The 19,100-nt window shown below is 36.6% G+C and overlaps 1 protein-coding gene across 1 annotated transcript in view; it reads right to left on the reverse strand.

Annotated features, from left to right (window-relative positions):
* LOC149086611 (kyphoscoliosis peptidase-like) overlaps positions 1–18,770 on the reverse strand; it is an 82,989-nt gene extending 64,219 nt beyond the window's left edge. Inside the window, exon 1 of the mRNA XM_089230991.1 lies at positions 18,686–18,770. The gene's annotated coding sequence lies outside the window, so the exon portion shown is untranslated. The remainder of the gene's footprint in view (positions 1–18,685) is intronic.
* Positions 18,771–19,100: the final 330 nt, after the last annotated feature.

A 19,100-nucleotide genomic window follows, 5' to 3' on the forward strand; every position in this document is an offset into this window, starting at 1 on the left:
GTGCCAAATAATTTTCTGAATATGTAAAACGAAGGTATGATTGGTTGTGGTAGTAAAAAGGGGGAAGGGTCTTTTTTTTTTGAATGGTTTATCATCACACAGTTTGGTTTTGGCAGTGAATGGCTGATGTAATCATAATTTATGATGAAATTGGAGTTGGGGGTGGCTCATGTGGCCGTGTTTCGTGAAGTGCAGAAAAAAAAGTAGCGCCAAGTAATTCACAAATAAAAGAATAAAGCCGGCGAAATGGGCTTCATTCTTGTCCAATTTGCCTTTTTTTTCCGATGATGATGACCTTGGGATACATTTTTTTTCCTCCCTTAATTACTGTTCTTAGTTTAAAATTCAATCATCAAATTTTATACTGCATAAATTCTGTCCTACGTTTGTGATATGAACTTTTTTTTTTATCTATATTCATTAATGTAAAAAAAAAAATTAACTTACAAAAAGGCGATATAAAAAGTTTTGTAAAGATATCCAAAAATCCTATTTTCGGATATTAGCGTCGTGAACTGGCAGTAAATTGGATGCTGCATCTCGATAACGCCCGCCCGCATATCGCTACTTTTGTTTTTTGTTTGGAAATATCTTAGTAAATACAATATTAAAATCATTCCACAACCTCCCTTTCAGTCCGTAAGAGTTATTAGTTGATTCAGCCGTACAGGATTCACTATGAGGCAGTTTCCAGGAAAAGCCTTCCCTACTTGCTTTGAAAAGTGGATTCAACGATGGGACCATTGCATTTCATCTAAAAGAAGATATTTTGAAAGAAAATAAATTATTTTATGTTGTACCTATATTTTTCTTGATTTTTTTATGATCACTGGTATTTCACAAGCCAGCTTGGCCCTAAAACTTTGGTATTTGATTAAGTGAATAAATGAAATTATTTTAATTGCAATACATTCATCATCTCAATTGGATTGCTTTGTGAACGTACTAAAAATCACTTACATTTTTTTTATGAAAGTTCACTATTCATCTTCTTCACTTATTATGCATGATATATCATTTGATTCTCTGTTGTATGGAACGAAATATAAAATGTTGTATTGAACGCGAAATCAGCACAGAAACACTTCACATTTTACCGTAGAGAAAAAATGGCAATAATCAATTCACTCGTGCATCCAATATTGAAACACGCTCGCTTTCCAAATATTCAATCATAGGCGATTCTCTGGTGTTGTAAATCACGTGGTATCAGAAGAAAAACTAGAAATATTTTGATTGTCCACATGGGATTTTTGTTGCTGACGGGTTATTGTTGTTGTTGTTCTTACACATCCAAATATTATTTATCTGGAATTTTTTACACAGCAGAAAAAAAATATCGAACAAATTTCAATTTCACAAAATACGAAAATGGCATTCAATAAAACCAAAATTATGCCAATTGATTCTTCATCATACCATAGGTTCCGTAAACATTTTGATAGCTCCTTATACTAAATATGTTTGAAGCCCAAAGATCGTTGAACATAATATCTATATAGCAAAGCGAACTGATAAAAGTCCGAAAAATGTTCGTTAATGGTCCCTATTTCGGGATGTTATGCAAAAGTGAAAATCTAATATCATTTGTTGCTGACAGAATAACAAGAATGAGGATATTTTTGCATTTAATTTATAGTGCAGTACACAGTGCGCAGATTTTTATATCACTCATTATTGTGTGTGCGTGCGTGCGTGCGCGCAAAAAGGTAGAAATAAAATGTTTGTTATGCAAAACAAAATTTTCAGATTTCTGATTTATTGAATCATTTAAATAAAAATTTATAACAATCAATATCTATTTTATACCATCACTATATCAGCGCCTGCACGTAAAATTTGTTAGACTACACCAAAAAAATCGTCCTTTGTAATAATCATAGACGTAACTTTTAAAAATAAAATACAGCTTACACGCTGTAGCCTGAATCTTCCTCAGACATAAAAAAAACTTGGAAATATAGTAGTATATATAGGTATATATACGGGGTGTTCGGAGAACTCCCTAGATCACGCCCCGAGTTGGTCTCAGTACTGCAAGAGAAGATATCTGACATGAAATGCATCGTCGTAGCACGCACACTAGAGCTTGTTCGCATTAACATGCTTTCGTGCCTCTGACGCATGCAGAAAAAAGTAATAACCCACAAAATGTATTTTCTACTAATTTAATCATAGATGAAAAAATGTTGTGAAAAGAAAGACAAAATAAATGTACGAGGTCCACGATTCGGCGAAGAAGGCGATGGCAGAATAGAAGCAGTACATACTACCGCGTACGATATTCTCCCCATATTCCATCAGAGACGTGATTATGATTTCCGCGTGATTCACGTAAACGAAAAACTTCTCACTCCATTCTACCCCCCCCCCCCTCCTTTGTCCTTATTCCTTTTTATTTTTCTCTCAACGTTACCGTTTTGTTTTTTGTTTTGTTTTGTTTTTTAATCAACCGAGATCACGCTAAAGTTTCTGGAAGATTAGTCTTCGACCTACTTATTGAGAGCAGCCATTTCTCCAATTGAAGAGTTTCGAATTCCAGTCCATTCAAAAAACTCGGCTATTGCCTTTTTTTTTTTTTGTCATTTCTCATTCAGACTTCCGGTAAATGAACCTCTGGGATTTATAAGCCGCACAAGACAAATGGCCGATAAAAAAAAAAGTTTTTGAAGAAACGGTGGAGCCTTTTACATGCCGCATCTTTTGTATAAACTCTGCACTTTTTTTCTCTTTTTTTTTCATTCAAGAACTTAACGAAAAAAAAAGTCTGATGTATGGAAAATAAGAAAATATTGAGCGACTAATTTAACATTAAAATTTTCTTTCAGAATTTCAATACATAATTAGATTGGGTGAATAGGTAACACCTAGCACCGCAAAGTACTGGTGAACCTGAGGCATGCATGAAATTAGAAAAAGTATCCAAATAACGTGCGGACCAAGGATACGTCATTCACATTAACAGGGGTTGTATTGCTATTAAAATGAAAAAATTAACTTTTTATACTGACACCCTGTGCTCAAAAACATTCATAAAGGTGTTGCCCTGTCTTTTCTGAGGCCAACAAATAAATTCTAAGTTGCCTAGTGCTATAATAGCAGAGATATTTGAATAATACAGCATAAATGGGGAGAGGGGGGTTCCGTTAGTTTATGCTTATCTTTTCCCAACTTTTCTCTTATTTTTGAATTCTAATATTTCAGCGGATATTGCGCTTACAAACATAGATATTTTTTTGGTTGGCCTCAGGAAAAGCAAGACATAGAACTGTTAGAGGGATTGGAAGTTAGAGGACAAGGTGACCGTATGAGAATTTAGATTTTATTATTTTGTGACACATTATATTTCCATTCCCGAAACTGGTATAGAGTAATTGAGCCGATATTGCCATACGGCGATGTGACCTGGGTATCTTTCGGTTTGACGGTATAGAGTGATTGATTCGTAAACATATTTTGGGCATTTTTAAAATTTGAACTATACCTCTACGTGAGCGGTTGATAATATAATGGTCAAATCAGGGCTGAAGTAGTACAGTAGGGTAGTATTTGGAAAATACAATATTCGCAAACTTTTTACACAAAATATGTATACCAAATTTTACAGTAGTATACAGAGAGAATGCCCTGTATACTAATATTCCTTTGATCTTTATAAATTAACATTTTTTCCCAGAGCATATTACAGTAAATAGAAATAACTTTTGTATAAGCGTAATTTTCACCATTTGTGGCTTCGTTTATTTGATTTAATCTCAAAATTCCGTAAGATCTGTGTTATCCGCGATTTCAGTTATTCGAGTTAAGTCCGTTCCGCAATTAAATCGCATAATCGGGTTCATGCTCTATTAGGTTTTGGAGCTTTGTGATGTTGGATCTCTTCAACTCAACAAATAGCAGCAATCTTTATTTATAAATTTCATTTCTCGATTTATTTTTTCATTCTTTCTTCTTTCTCCATCTTTTCCCCAAGGGAGTTTCTCATTTATGAAGATACTTCTAGCCCAACAATTTTATTAAATATACTTTATCCGAAACAACAATGTTTTTGTATTATCATTCAATTTTCAAGAGCTTCATTGTAAAGGAGGAAACGCTTCAATCTAATTTTATTTTCCAGTATTTTCTGTACTTTTTACATTGCTCACATAAAAGCTTTACAGAACATCATGTATAGCTTTTTTTTGTCTGGTGATAATAAAATGAAATCAAAATTTAGTTTTATAATGTACAACAAAAGAGCAGAGTAAACTTTTAAAATAGAAAAAAATTATTTTTAATCTATAAAAGAAATATTCTACTCACTCAAATGCAGTTTTGCCAGCATGTGATACGGGTTTGGTGAATAGTTGGCCTACCCTTATCAGTATGCAATTTACAAAGCCTACATTTATTAATATCATGGTTTGTTTAATCTGACTCTTATTATTTTTTTAATTCAAAAATGCGTTTTCGAAGTGAAAACTGTTTTTTTTTAGATTTTACAATATCCTTTAGCTTGTATAAGAAATAGTTATTTAGACACTTCTTAGACTTTAGTTTAAAAAGGAAGCTTCTGCAATGTATATGTTACGGTAAATGTGATAAATCGATAAAATGCATAATTACCAATCATCTCGGTAAACTTGATAAATTTTCCCACGTTTATCACTTTCACCAGTGACTCTGCATAATTCTCGATTGAAGTTGGTAAATATGGTAAATAAGCAAGAAATCATGCGGAAACATCACTTAAATTCAACCACCTATCAATTTCTCCCGTACGTGATGTGTGCACTACCAAAGCCTCCTAAATGCAGTATCTAGGAGGCTTTGACGCTACACATAATATGGCATAAAAATGAATTGCATGAAAATAATTGTAATGAGGATAAAAACGTTTAAATTATTATCAGCATTGTAATGTTAGCGTTCTTCACATTTATCAACATTTTTAAACATGATCAACACATTATCGATCAAATTCATCATCCTGAACAGAAGTTTGAGCAAAATGGATAGTAAATTTAATTAATTTACGATTTATTAAATTTACCAATACGAGCTGGGGATTGTACATAATCACCGGTATAAATATGATAAATTCGCAAAATTTGTCAAAATTATCAAAATGGTAGGTGATTTATGCATAGTAATCGGAATTATCACATTTATCGTAATATGTATAATTTGTTTTCATTACAAAAATTGCAAAAAAAACTGCAATTTTCTGTAAACTAGGTGAGAAAAAAGTGCTTTTGGGCCATGAGTATCAAAATTCAAAATTATTATTTCTTGTTAATGTAAAATAATAATAAAAAATATTATATGTCCTTGATGTTGGTTTTCATCCGAGAAGAATCCGCGAAAATTTTGGATAAGACTAGCTATACACTTCCTCTTCATCGGAAATTTTAATTGAACTAGATAGTAGCGTAAAAAAAACTCGCATATTATATTATATTATATTATATTATATTATATTATATTATATTATATTATATTATATTATATTATATTATATTATATTATATTATATTATATTATATTATATTATATTATATTATATTATATTATATTATATTATATTATATTATATTATATTATATTATATTATCATAATAGTAGCGTAAAATAAACTCGCTCGTATAACTCATCGAAATATGCGAAAGAATCCAGTTCTGCAAAATTCCATTACAAGTATGGGATGTAGATACACCGGGAACTCGGACTCTTTTTGCGTGTATATATATACCGTAGACATAATCACACTACCAAATGAAAGTTATTGAGCTTTTTTTGCGTAGATTCTTGCTACAAGATTTTGTCCATTTTAGAAAGCATCAACGCAAGATATCAGTGGCAGTTGCTAAATTAGGAGCACTGTATGCTTCGATAAAGTCGATGAAGTCATCGGTATTTTCTCTTGCAAGCAATGCTCACCCTCAATTTTCTCAACTTAAAAAAGAATTGAGTGTTTTTACTCCTTTAAGCGACTCGGCAGAAATCGCTTAAACCTCTTCTTCTTTATGTAGTGGATAGGGGTGTGTTTTTTATATAGTGGATTTATTCCGATTTTCAGCATGTGCTGAGTGTATAGAGAGAAGTGTTCCATTAAGAAATCAACTTTGCAAAGTGTCTAGGCTTGTCAATGCTAAAATAAGATGTCTTTAAGGAGACGAAGTATCTCGTCGATGCCGGTTAAAGAGTTTTAATAGATCTTCTTCATTTTATTAGCATAAATTTATTTTCCTTAAAGCAATTCAGTATTTGGTACTCCGAGTAAACCTTGGTGATATGTCAACCCTACTTCACTACCCAAGATGGAAAACCACTTGGTGCTGTTTGGTTCTATTGTGAGAACGTCTTTGGAAGCGTGCATTGTAAGGAGGCGAAAGAACTTAATGCCTTCCCAAAAATTGGTTTATTATGTAGAACTTTTATTGAGAAATTTTGAATCGCTTAATTTTAATAGCTGTGCATTCATAAAAATACGAAGATCCCATCAAAAGAAATTTAAGAATCCGTTAATTTTTTATCCGTTTTACATCCTTTTGCACGAGTTTTTATTATTTCAATCATGAATTTTTGCTTGATGAGATTATATTAATTAATAATTTGTATAAATATAAATTAAAACTAATTCAGAAATTTTAAATAGAAATTATAATGAAGAAGAAAACTGAGATAAAATAAAACAAGGCATATTGAGTAATTTCAGCTTGAAGCAGAGGCAACTCGAGATAAAATTCTCACTCGAGTGAGGCATTTTAGGCTCCCTCTCCGGCGCCTAAAAGTATAGAACACACTGTAATAGGCCAAACGAGTAAAATAATCTAGAAAACTTGCGAATTTATACACGGCACCGTGAGTGATATCGAGAAAGATAACATGCGTAATTCAGTCGTTGAAGCTCTTGCTTGGATTTATACTCCCCTACTTATTCATAAACGACTACTTCACCAAACACCAACTCTGGCCATAGTGCAATTTACTGCCATTAGTGAGATGGGTTGGAAGGGAAGGCGCTGTCTATCGGTGGTCGCCTCGAGTTTGTTAGGGAAAATTATCTTATCAATATCCTCCTCCCTTGGGTTCGAACCCGGAACCCTGACAACAACCTTCACGATGGTAGACGAGCATCTTACCACCATGCCACTCGGGCAATTTATTCGTAAACTGGCACCATACGAGTTTCCATATCTGGTTGTGCTTCCAGATTCATGAAATACATCAAAAATAACAGTTTTCACTGAAAATTGCTCTATCCATAGTTTGAATTTTATAGACAATCATTTTTCCTCCTATACGGACTCTCCGTGCGGCCGCACTTTCAAATAGCCCTAGAGTGAGCCCTGTGTAATAGCAAGGGTGATGACAGCAGATTTTATTAGTTTTGGGACTGTCCCCGGCAGCAGATTTGCTCATAGATGGACAACCTGAAAATTTGCCGCTGTGGTGGTCGGGTGGTCAGAGTGACGGACTCGCATCGCTGCCACAGTGGTGGTCTGCTGAAGTTTGTTTTCTGTGGTTCCCATCTTCGACGTGCGAATGCAAGCAGAGATCTCCCTGTTAAAAATTCCCACCACAGAGAGCGAGCAACTAGTCTACAAGAGTTACAAATATTCAAATATCGCATTTCACTCCCGATTTGTAATACAAATGGCAGCACTGAAAATTCACACATAACACCATGTACGCATTCAGACTTAGATACACCCACTCACACTTCCGGCAAACTCAATCAGTAGTAAATTGCCCATGGAGTTGCGCTCGATTTGAAAGAAACCTGCGAACTTGAACGTAATAAAAATAAGCTACATAAGCCCTTTTTTTTCACTAGCTTCTAAAAGTTAAGCACGTGACGGCTTCGATAACATAACATCACTTTAATCGTGTCTCTCTAGATTGGACGGTTAGGGGAACGCAAACATTTAATACTCGGGCGTACAATGGAGTCTTCGGTGCTCAGTACTGGCAAGTATTATCTTTCCAAGTGATGCAGCAACCATGGATGTCACAGCTGTTGAGATCGCTCGTCGATCCGCTTGGGAAGTATAACAATATACAGATCATCCCCCCTCTTGCTCAAATACAGGGGTGGCTGTATAGCCAAAAATATACCCCGCACAGGGTCTATTTTTGGCATCCCCCCCCCCCACCAACTAATTTTTGTGGCCCGCATAGTGTTTTTTCGTCGCTTCTTCTAGAGCGTTGCCCCGTTCGGTCGCACGGCGCAAGAGTCGCTACTGATTTTTTGGACCCTGATAGGCCAGGCACAGCTCTCCGGACAGTTGTTTGACTTGCTTAGAATTGTTTCCATCATCAATATATTGCTATAATAGCCAAGTGGAATCGACAAGCGACATCTCCACAACTGTTACATCCATGGTTGCAGCTTCGCTAGGTAACACGATGTCTGCACGAACTGTGCACCGAAGACTCCACATGAAGGGAATGTACACACCGGAATACGACGTGTTTGCGTTCTACCGTCCGTCCAATCCAGACGATTAAAGTGGTGTCGTCCTGTTACATAAGCCGATCTGGCTGATTATAATCAGCCAAAATCACAGTAAGCTTGATGGCTTTTCCCTTCAGCTATCGTTTTAACAAAAATAAAAATACTCTGTCATGCGCATTACGTTGATTTTTTTTCTTTTTTCTCTCTCTCCATTTTAAAATTTGCTCTTTGACACTTTTGTAGTTGCGATGCTCGATCAAAAAACCAAGTGTCCCGTGGTGTATAAATCTAAAAAAAATTTCCAACCTCGATCAGAGGAGAACAATACTGTCCAGCCAGAAAGGCAATCACCGAGCAGCAGTCGTCCTTGTGTGTGTGTGTGCATCCGGGGCCCCATAACCCCATTTCCCCAATTAAACAACGAGAAAAATTCCTATTTTCCTCTCTTTCTCTCTGAAAACTTGTCACCACCAACCACTCCGTCGTCGCCATTCTATTTTCGATATATGTGATGTCACCTTCGATTTTTTTCCCCTCTTTTTCAAACATTTCAATCGATTTCTCCGAGGTGGTTATTAAATATTGCGAATAATCGTGTCGTGGCTCTTCCTATTTTTCTTATGAACATTGATGCAACGACATGGAAAAAGTGTATTAAAGTGGGGCCGGAACTAGAGGGAAAATCTGCCCCGTGGGTGCAAAATTTAGGGGGTAGTGACAGTTTTAGGCGGGAACACAAAGAACGTCGTTTTAAAATGATCAAATTTTAAAGTAGTGGGGGCGACAAAATCATGTTTGTTCCGGGCGGCGAAAATCAGAGTCACGGCCCTGTTTAAGCATAAATTTCTGAATTCCAATTTTTATTATAATTTACTTATCATTGTACATATTTTTCACCCATGGTAAACCAAACACGCATCCCGAGAATAACAAGCTAATAATCATTTATACTTCATTTTTTGATCAAAAAAAAAAACTTCATAGCATTATTTTTTTTCATTTATCCATAGTCGGAAACTAAATTTTAAAAGAAATAAGAATTATTTTCCAGGAAAGTCATTATATATTTTTTATTGCTTCTGAATTCGGACGGTTTAAAGTGAAATTTAATCTAAACAATATTTATTTTAAAATTAAATATTTATTGTGTGTGCGATATGAGGTAATTTAAAAAGTTGCATGTATCGGCGTCAGAGTTGTTTGGTGGGTATGGTACATATTTTCATCTTTTGGGACTAAATATTGAGCAACAGTGTTGGAAACTTTTGTGCGTGTGTTTGGCTCATGAACGCCAGTTCCTTCAAGGCAAAGTTGATTTTCAAAACGTTTTAATTGAATATCGCGGATGTGCTGCTTGCTGTAGCGAGACTATTTGGAAGAGAGCGCTGGCTCTCAAGTGCGTCTCAAAGTTGAAAATTTGGGCTTTCACGACGCGCAGCCATGTGAAAACCCACATGATTGCACAATGGCCAGAGTTTTGGGATCAAGATACAAATTGAATACATACAAAGAGTCACCATTATCTTCATCGAACGAGGGGATGATTCAGTAAGCGTTTTATGATAAAGCAATTTTTGTGCATCATTGGTGACGATTACAATATAGTATCTTTTTTCCCCCCCCCATCAGGTGTTACTGTGTGCAATAGGGCGTTTTTCTTCCGGGAAATGGAAGAAGTGCAGACTTCCAGGAGGTTCTGTATAGCCCGAGTAGCGCAGTGGTAAGATGCTCGTCTTCCACTATGTAGGTTGCCGTCAAGGTTCACGGGTTCTAATCCGCGCTTAAAACGTCAAAAGCAAGTTCTTTTCTTACCGAGCCGAGCAACCACCGGTAGATAGCGCCTTCATTTCCCACAACTCCACTGGTTGGAAATTGCCATATGGTGATATATGACCAGAGTTGGTAGGTAGATACTGCAGGATTTTTGGGGAACACAAGTCGTGTCGAACTTCATTAACTCTACGAGAAACTGCATTCAGTAGATGATTTCAGAAAGTTGTCAAAAATTTAATCTACGATTTAAGAAAGTAAGTACCGTACATGCATGCTCGCGTATAAATGAAGTAATTTTGTTCAAAAATTCATTCCTGTATTCGGGTGTGTTGACTTAAACACGGGTCAATTTTTGAAGAAAAAAATTCAATTCTATACCTAACCGCCCCCCTCCCCCTCCACCATCTCATAGCAGTGGTGCACAAACTCCTACCCTAAGTTGAATGTTACACACAGAGTGCTATGCGCAAGTGAACTCAGAGCTATCTTTACTGCATCGTGGGTCCCAGCACCATGTAATGCGCAGAAGCTCCTAAAGTCAGATATAATTGTAGGTAATTAATACCTCTGCGAGGATTTTAGTACGTGGTACGTCACAGGTGGAGAATTTTTTTTCCCACCTGATTATTTTTTAGAATAATCACGGTAAAATTTTGCATATACTAAGACATTTTACTATAGGATTGGCCCCAACCTTTTCCCGAGCTGTGCAAAAATCAAGATTATTCTCGACTAGTGTACCGTTTCACGAATTTTAACATACAGACCATACGTCCCGTTCTTACGGGACACAAGGATTCTCTCATTTCTTGTGAAATATTGCTCCGCTATCCTCTTATTTACACAAAAATGTTCAGTTTGTCACTCGTTTGAGTTCGTTAAATTGTTTTTCTTTTGAGTCATAAATTCGATTATCGCAATGCTGATTGTGTATGTAATATCGGTAGAAGTTCATCTTACTTACACCATGTTGGGCATAGACACTGATAAGATCAGATCTTCCTGGCTTACATCTTTTACAGTTTTCAAGGCGTTCCCAAGGAATGGACTCATCTATCATTTATTTATAAATCAAATTTTTGTATACAGCGAATATGATGCCAATATCTGAGCTTGTGAATGATATTCAGACACCGGAGTGCTCTTCTCCCCTCCAATAAACTTTGTAAGTGGGCTTAGCCACTCCCCCCCCCCCCAAGAATTCAAGAATTCGTATGGGATGTCCAGCAGCTATGCCCAAAGGTGAAAAACGAACAGAAATGCACTGAGTAGAGAGTCATCACATATTATTATCATTTCAAGAGCGCCTGCCATACTAAATATAGGTTTGGCAGTCTACCAGACCTCGTTCACATTAAGAAAAGGATTGTTTAAAAATTGAAGAGAAATTCTTTGATTGAACAATCGAATGGAATTTTTTTAACATTTGTGGCATTCGTGCCACATGTTGGCCACTCCGTTTTACTATATAGCATAACTTTTTTATTTTATTTAGAACTAGCTACCCGTCGCGTGTTGCTGCGATATCAGAAGAAAGAAAATTCAAAGAAATGAAGGAAAGGAAAAAAAAATTTATTATTTTTTTAAAAACCTATGCCAGAAACCTTCGTGGGAGTGTACGCAACAACTTCCCAAAGTTTCATGGCGATCGGATGAATGATGTAGTTATGCATAAAGGACAAACAGACATACATTCGTTTTTATATATATAGATTAAAAATGAAAAATATATAAATCATTTTCAGCAGAGCTGCATTAGATAAGTTCAATTTTTTTTTATTTAAATACAGCGAATAACGCCTTGGTATTTAAACTTCATTAACAGAGGGACGACCCCCACACGTTTAGGCGCAGCTGCAGAAGTTATTCCTAAAGAGCATGAATCCGAAAAACACGATAATTATACACTTATGGCCCGCGAATGGTGGCCACCCCGCATGTCGGGCCAGCTGACCGGAAAAATGTACATTTCTTGGTACATTTCCCCCCATGGTAACTATTGATATTGTGACAAAATGGCATTTCTACTGGTTTATAAGTTCCGGCAAATAAATAGGAAAGAGAAAAGATTTTGAAAGTTGCTGATTTTTCATTATAACTTTTATATCTTGGAAATGTAATTGCTTTTCTTCGAAATGTGCCTATTTTGAGGGAATGAGCTTGTACACGAGTATATGTGGTAATGAAATTTAAAGGCTGGTACACTTCCCACGGCCGAAACTGGGGGGTAGCAGGCGAGTCTTGTGTCCCGGGCGCTGGATGGAAGAGGGCGCCAAATGCACCCTTTTACTCCTTCTTCATTGCATGCGGGCGCCAAAATGCGTTCTTGCCCCTGTTGAAAAAGTATCTAGTTGCGGTTCTGGTACTTCCAGTCAGGTTGGGGTTCCCTGGCATCACTTTGATCGGGGTTTCATGATCACGATAGATGGCCCTATTACCTATAATCCCTGATCAACCTTGAGAAAATTTTGCATTAAAAAAATTTCTCAGATATCAATTGAGTTAGTAGAAACAATCTCGCTAGTGGATGTTAGGATCTGGATAAGACGGAATAAAATGTGGGCAAAAGTGGGCCACACTTTCAATAAAAAAATTGAGAAAGATTGTTCTTAACTTTGGGTCCCAATCTAATAAGTAATTGACGAATTATGAGTGCGTACATAAACTGACCAAATTTCACCGATGAAATAAACTTGAACAAAAAATACAAACTGTGACACGCAATGAAAACATGTAATAGCAGTTAGTTCATCCTAGTCATTGTCATTAATTATCATAGGCTCTTAAAATATGTGTATGATATTGCTATGCACGAGGAAGATTTGCCTTGGGTGTTTTTTTTTGTCGGATTCTTTTGATTAATTATGCATAAAACAGTTTAAATTATTCAACACTAAATTTCATCCGACACAGGAAGGCTTTGTTGTTCAGGGTGACAAACGACAACCTAATGGGCTTTGTACAGCGGAATACATTTCCTATTATAACACGCGATGTAGAAGTCACTTTCTTACCGAGAACATTTAGTCCTTTTCCTGCTGGACGAATAAACATTTTTCCGAGGCCATTTCGCATTCGCTTCGGTAGCGTGTTTCATTCTGCGCGATGCAAATCGTCTTTTACAGCAACTTCTCATCACATGATTATTCGATTCAATTAACTAAACCGACATGAAGTTTTTTTTTTTTTTCTCCTGCCGTTAGAATAAATTACCTTCATTTCTTTTCGACATGAATTAATGCGAAAACGAAGCACTGATACTTAAAAATCGAGAGCCAGTTGCGTGATTGGTTTCACTCCATGTAAATAAATATATTACTTTATTCAACATGCTCCGTGCCAAATTTTGGCATACATCAAAGCACTAAGGTCTATAAAATTATTATTATTTGATAACCATTTAGATTTATTTACTTGTTTAACCCCCTTCACGCGTACAAGCTTTTGGGGAAAAATTTGAATGATCCCCAATTTGACGAATCGGCAATAAATCTGGTATCCCTGACCTAACCTAACCGCACGTTAGAAAAATGAAGAAAGGGAAGAAAAAATTGAAGAAAAAGAAGAAAAATAAATACATAGAAAAATAAAAGGAAAACTATCATAAAATAGGATAAGTAAATAAAAAAGTGGGTATACAGTACCTTTCTCTTCCCCCCCCCCACGTGTTGTCTTTCGCTCTTACATGCATATAGTGGAAAAATACATTATATGTGATCACTAGCGGAGTACAAAAAGAACGGGAAAGAAAAAAAATAACTTCAGACCATAGGGTAACAAGAAAGCGTCGCGAAGAGGAGGTGAGGGAGAGAGAAAACACCAAGAACTGGATTGAATTCATTCCACTGACGTTTGGACGAAATATTTCGTCCGTGATCATAAAGGTGTTAATGATCAATCCCCCAATATGGTTTTGTCCATTTTCAATGAAATTTAATAGCTGGTGATTTTCTAAAACACTTAAAAATCTGCAACACGTCTTCAACCGACTTGAAAATTTAATGCATTATATAAATCATAAATGTTCAACCCATTGCCCACGGACGAAAAATTACCTTAAAAACCCACCTGACGCGAACCGCGAAGCCAAACATATCAAACCTCTATGAATACTACTGACATTAATTAATTAATGAAAATATCAATATATTATAACTGGTGACAAAATGACAATTTAATTTTTCTCTATGCAATGAAAATCTAACCGGGTTGAGGTTAGTTCAAAAGAAAAATCGTTATCCAATCGTTGGTCATCTTGACAAATTCGCGAGTTCAAGATAATATTTTTCAGGCCCTCTCTTCTCCAACTTTTTTACCTTACGTAAAAACCGTGTTTTTGTAATAAAGCACATAGTGGGAATCGCCAATAACTGAATCAAATCAGATATTGAAGAAAGCGACGAAAAAATTTTATAAATTCAAAATAATAATAAAAAAAAACAAGAAAAATATGAAATGGGAAAAAAATGTGTGATTATATATATTGGAAGTCTATATGTTTGATTTGGGGTCCCATTAGCTTTCCGGTTAAGACGCAACTGATTTTTATTATCATACTTATCGTCATAAAAGAGCACTCTTGATATAAGGGTAAATGAATATAAGCATAAATACGGAACAAGTTGTATCTCATCATATCTCATATTTTCTTGGATTGCAACGTTCATTTATGGCTAAACCCGACTCTATCTGTGATTGGCTGTTGAGCTCTAGAACTGCTGTTGTATAAGTTGTCATCCATAATTTCAGAAAACCTGCAGACACATCTTCTGGTGATGCAAACCACTAGCGTCGGGGAAAACGCTGGTGCTAAACGACAACTTTTTTGGCTGAGAAAGTCTCAATCGATTGACGACAGCTATGAAAATCCAATCTCCTTTACAGTAGATGTGCACAACCTTAAGCCCATGGATGAAATGCAGCCAACAAAAGGGATTCCATCTACTCCACCAAAAATGTTCGTAAATATGCATCAATGCACGCAACCCTATAAGTACATTATTTTGCGGCCGATAGTAGACATCTGTCATATCCGACCAATGGAATGAAAATATTGCGCACTCTCATTCTAGTCTAGACCAGTGATTCTTAACCCCAGGGGTCTTCAAAGCCCTTGGAGATCTTCGCAAAGGTTCCAGTGGGTCCGTGAAATTGGTTGAGAAAACAATTTATTTTTCTTACATTATTATGAGCTCAATATTATTCGGTCGGGGAGGAGGCGCTGGCCTCCATCTTATTCACACAAGGAAGGAGGGGGTTCGTGCGATGCAAAACGTTAAGAATTCCTGATATAGATCATGGGTTCGCTACTGGTGTTCCGCGGAACCCTAGAGTTCTGTACCAGCTTTTTTAGAGTTCCAACGCCACGGAACCCTTGAAAAATCCCGGAACTCGAAAAGCTTTTAAAGAAGAAAACTTTCTTGTAACTGCCACTCGAAAAGCTGTTTTTTGTTTTGAATTTTAATGAGATAGTGTGTGTGCCGTTAAAAAAATCCCAGACCGTTTGGATGACTGATCTAGAGAGTGTGCAAGCATGTGAGTGACCAAAAGAATGACCTAGTTAGCGAGGGATGAAAACAGCGACCTAGAGGATGTGAAAGCATGTGAACGACCGAAAGAGTGACAGGCACAGAGGCATGTTTACGGTGTGGGAGGGATGCTGAATTGGGGGAATGAGTAGTCAAGATAAGTAGACTTAGAATTGGGTGGCAAAATTTGTATAGCCCACAGACCACAGACACATTCCGTCTCTGGAAAGGGGGCAAAGCTCTCATCGGATAATCCTAAAATTATGTGGCCCTTGTCAATTACTCGAATTGCCTATTGTCGGTCTTCTCTTATTCGTATTATTTTGCACCCTTTGACTCCTTTTGCATTACACTGGGGCGTCAAAACAGGTGCTTGTTACGGCTGACAAAGTTTCTAGTTGCGGCCCTGCTTCTAGGAAATATTGAAAATAACTATACAGTACAGTTTTATATTTCATGTAAAAAAATCATTGAACTGGAACTTCTGCTGTCACCTATCAAATAAAAATACACAACTTTATAATTCTTCGATCGAAATTGATGACCGGTTTTCAATCAATGTATCGCATGTTAAAAAAATGTTATATGAAAGAATAGATATTTTTCGAGCAATAATATCAATTAAAGTATCAAGTTTGCTTCGAAATTTTAACAGTTGTCATTTGTTTGCTGCAAAATTAAACTAGCCAAGAAGATAGCCTCAATCTAGGGATTTAAAGGAGATTATAAAAGGCTTTGGTATGTTCCCTAAGATTATGTAGTTCCTTCAGTTAGTCAGCTATCCTTGGCGCTTTTTGTAATTGTGGTCAAAGAGTATTCACACTAGAAAACACCTTGATTCTGGTCTAGATCCTCTTCCAATAGATTTGCAAAAAGCCAAGAAGGGCTGACTCCTTTTTTAAAGTTGTGCTTGTGTTATTTTACAACGAAGAAACAACGAACGTTAAAATTCTGAGGCAAACACAATATAATTGCTCATAAAATACTTTTTTTTTTATATTATTACATATTGCCTCTTTTATGAGGAAAAAAATTTAAATTGAAGAATTATAAGAATTATGTTTTTTATTTGATAGGAGACAGCGCGCGGGGGGGAGTTCCAGTTCAATGGTGTTTCCTACGTGTAATATAATACTGTACAGTATAATAATTTTCAATATTTTCTAGAAAGCATATTTTTGATGATAAAATTCTGTTTTACCCGTAAATAAGTTAGCACAAGTAAATAAATAGGGCACCATTTTTTTCTTTTGTCATTTTACACAGGTATCGAAATTCTGTGCGTAGAGAAACAGTTCTACACACGGGTGAAGTTAAAGACAGGGGAAAAATTCTGTAGCCAGGTTCCTCTCGAGTGAGATGATTGGCAGGGCCCTCCTCTATAATTGTAGTGTAAGAAAAACAATTAGATTCGTCCTGGGCTTCCCGTGCTAGGCTCTGACAGCCGTACCGTTGTAGGGGTCATGGTGCTCACTTACATTATTGAGGGTAGGTGCTTAATTTCGTACTCAGGAGATATTCACCGCAAACTTAGATAAACACCCTATCATTCAATGTTTAGCGCGCGCATCGTGATTATTTCAGTTAAATGCACATATCAAAGTTTTCGCACAGAAGCTTTTCTTCTGGTGATGGCTGTAATCGAAGCTCTTAATTAGTGAATATGCCTCCTGATAGTCTGACATCGCTCCAATCTCGTGAGCTGCAACCATGAGTTCTACCGGCCACGGCCAACTACAGATGGTGTTGCCACGGCATGGAGACCCATGCACATTTTTTCTCCAACTCTTGTTTTGAATTGTATATACATCTATTTATCAATACTTTGGTCCCATCACATCATCTTGGGACTTTCTGCCCCTGTCCTACTCTTTTTTTGTTTCTATTAACTCTAGCAGTGACCTGTCCGTTAGATATTACTCGGAATAGGGACCGGGTTGCCGTTTCGGTTGGTAAGCGAGGCCCATGGATCCTCACATCCCACAGTGCCCCCCCCCCCCGCCAGATTGAGATCATTATTGCCTCACACCGATCAGACTCTTCACGACCCCCCCCCCAATCCCCATTATGAATTTTTCTGTGAAAAACAAAAAAATTATGACAATCATTTCAGCCCGACCCCCTTGTGGGGGACGTGCGGGGACCTCAATTGAATGGGGCGCTTCCACGATAAAATCACACCCAGAGTGATTATGACAATAAATATGTATATTCAGAGATGGTAACTAAGCCTTCTTTCATTTTGCCGAGGGACTACGACGCTGTTGAGACGGCAGTAAGAGGACACACTTTTTTGGATAAATATTCAAAAATTTGTTTAAAGCAATTCCGTAGAACAGCCTCATTAGCATCAAGAGTTCCGCAGAACAGCCTTGTAACTGCCTAAGCCTAGTCAAGGGTTCCACAAGAAACTTTACGTTGGAAACCCCTATCTAGACTGGAAGGAAGTAGAATGCCTACAGACTTAGAGGTATGAGGTTATTGTTGTATCATTCTTTAGTAATGGGGAATGTACTACTTCCTCGTCTTGCACGAGAATCTTTCTAAAGCATTTTTCAGTCTTAGCTAAGGATGAAAATAAATTTAGTGTGTGAAATATTAATTGCCACGCAATCGGCCCAAGGATAAGGAGGTAAACAAACCATCGAGGTATCAAGCAAAATCTGCTGAGACATTGCTAATCTTATATAGTGTTTGTCGGAGAAACAGATTTTAAAATAAGTTGTTGAAAATTTGAAAGCCTGAAAATACTCTTCATCACGTGGAGGTACATCGTCATTCTGAAACAAAATCATTTCTTATTGTTGTAAAAGAACTATATGCTGATTATTCAATCCTTTCCGCGCAATTTTTAAGCAAAACTTAAGTGGAAAAAGTAGTTCCCAAGCAATTAAAAACATTCGTACATGCAAAATGACATTTTCAAATTGGATACTCTTACCTGAATGGGAAAAAATTCAAAGGAAACCCTCCAAATACAATCTCCAGCACTTCCAAAATGGTAGAAATCTCGGCAAATATGTAATTGCCTCCATGGATGTATTTTTAAAAACTTAAATTACGAGCCCTTGATTCCAAAAGTGGCACCAGCACTGAATGATTCGACTTGCTACACCGTGCCAAAGATAGATAGACATGTGTGATATGAGCAATGATAGCCACCATCGCATACAAAGAACCGGAGGAAAAAAAACCTAAAATGTAGAGAGCAAAAACTGCTCTTTTACCGTCGGTAATACGTTATCGCCAAACTTTCGAAATGAATTTCGCCATTGGCGAACGCTTTTACCTTCTTTTCATACTATGATTACGACATGGTAATTTATTCAAATAGGAATACGTTTACAACTTTACTC

This window comes from Pholcus phalangioides, unplaced genomic scaffold, assembly GCF_987345545.1.
Source record: "Pholcus phalangioides strain wild (caught in Gottingen) unplaced genomic scaffold, Ppha-v1.0 ptg000004l_1, whole genome shotgun sequence".
Lineage (NCBI taxonomy): Eukaryota > Metazoa > Arthropoda > Arachnida > Araneae > Pholcidae > Pholcus > Pholcus phalangioides.